At 54.4% G+C, this 906-nt stretch overlaps 1 pseudogene; it reads left to right on the plus strand.

Moving 5' to 3' along the window:
* The first annotated feature begins 515 nt into the window (after nt 1-515).
* Nucleotides 516-906, plus strand: part of LOC119574002 — a 6,967-nt pseudogene continuing 6,576 nt past the window's right edge.

A 906-nucleotide genomic window follows, 5' to 3' on the forward strand; every position in this document is an offset into this window, starting at 1 on the left:
GGGAAATGCCCAACATGCCCACTGCACACTCGACCACTCGCAGGAATACCCACACACACCCAACTTAAAACAAACAAACATACTCACATATCCAATATCTCAGGGAATAACACCAACAACATACAAACATCTCCACATAGCCAGCATACCCAAGGGGAATAACAGCACAATACCTGCCACACACACGGCACAGAAACCCACAAGGAGAAACCCAGTAAAATCGTGAAAACACCTCAGTAAAAGGAGAAAAGCCACTGCAAATGCAAGGGAGGCAAGAGAGGCGTGAGAGGGAGCAAAAAAAAATCAATAATGAGGACGACGAAGAGGAGCAGCGAGGAGGAGGAGGAGGAGAAGAGGAGGCGAGGAGGGCGAAGAAGGCGAGGTTTTGGGGCTGGGGAAAGGGGCATGGCATGGCGAAAGGGCGAGAGAGAGGGAGGGGGGGTGTGAGTTGCGAGGGAGATCGAGGTGGGCGAGGATGAGGAGGCAGGGGCGGCGTGAGGAGGGGCGCCGAGGCAATGGGAAAGGGGGAGCCGCACGCCGAGGTTGCTATACTACGAGTGCAGCCCAATCCGAAGCACACTGGGGCATCTAAAGGCTCTAGAGGGCATGGGAAGCGTGGTACAGGGCCCGTGCAAAGTGGAAAAAGGACGAAATACAGCTGTGGCATCATCACTGGGGAGCTGACATCGCCGCTGACAGTTAAACGACACCCGGCAATGACACTCCGGTGGGCATAGGCCTATGTGCTAGGTAACTGGGGAATAGCACTGCTGTTGTCACGCTGCACGTCATCATGCATAAGGCGGGGGTTGCAATGGGTATTGCGGTTTGTAGAGAGTCGGTTTAGATTGTTAGCTCACCTCAAAGGCCCTTGTACACGCCCAAACGACTCTACACCAACGAGCG

The sequence above is a fragment of the Penaeus monodon genome, chromosome 6 (genome assembly GCF_015228065.2).
Source record: "Penaeus monodon isolate SGIC_2016 chromosome 6, NSTDA_Pmon_1, whole genome shotgun sequence".
Taxonomy (NCBI): Eukaryota; Metazoa; Arthropoda; class Malacostraca; order Decapoda; family Penaeidae; genus Penaeus; species Penaeus monodon.